An 850-nucleotide genomic window follows, 5' to 3' on the forward strand; every position below is an offset into this window, starting at 1 on the left:
TCTTTCAAGGATTTCTTCCATGATTTTTTATTTGAATGTAATATCAAATATTTCTACTAAATTTTGAATATGTATGTACATTATGAAAAACATATTGAAAATGCCTGGTCCACGTGATCACACGCGCCGACGGCATGTCCACGAATGGCTCCGTCCCTGCAGGTCAGAGGCGGGGCAGACCCCCTGCCCCCTCCTCCTTCCTCCATCCCCCTACATGCCCTGCTGCTTCATCTCGTGCCTCTCCGCCTTTCCTCACTTCCTGCCTCTCTCCTCGATATGCGTGGAGCTTCTTATCCGTCCCCTTCAGGGACCGTGGCACCGCCGAATCCTCAGGCCGCACCAGCACCACCACCGGCAGGCTACGTACCGCCGAGTGCGTGCCAATCAGTTTGCCTCCTTGCATTTAGTTTTGATTGCCGATGCAGCATATGCTCCACAACAAGCGTATCCTCAACAGGTGGACTAGTTACACACTTCACTCAGTTGATTTCAATTGCGTCAGGCATATCCAGGGTATCCTCCAGTTGCTCAGCCCTACGGTCCACTAGCTCGTCAGAATTGAAGACCTCCTGCAGCTAAACCTGCACACAGGCTACCCCCCTCAACCATATGGATACCCTCCTCAAGGATACCCAGGATATCCTGCATATCAGGTGAAGCAGCTTGCGCGAAGTGGACGGTTTTCTGATTCAATGATACCGTGTGTGAAAAGGCGATGCCCCCTGCGACTCCCATGGTTTCACCGCATATTCAGGTTCTCTTTGTTGATGAGAAGGGTGTCGGTGAACAGGTCAGCACAGAGACCGCCAACCACCCAGATATCGTTGCCGCCGCCGCCAACAACCAACAC

The sequence above is a fragment of the Guillardia theta genome (genome assembly GCF_000315625.1).
Source record: "Guillardia theta CCMP2712 unplaced genomic scaffold GUITHscaffold_201, whole genome shotgun sequence".
NCBI lineage: Eukaryota > Cryptophyceae > Pyrenomonadales > Geminigeraceae > Guillardia > Guillardia theta.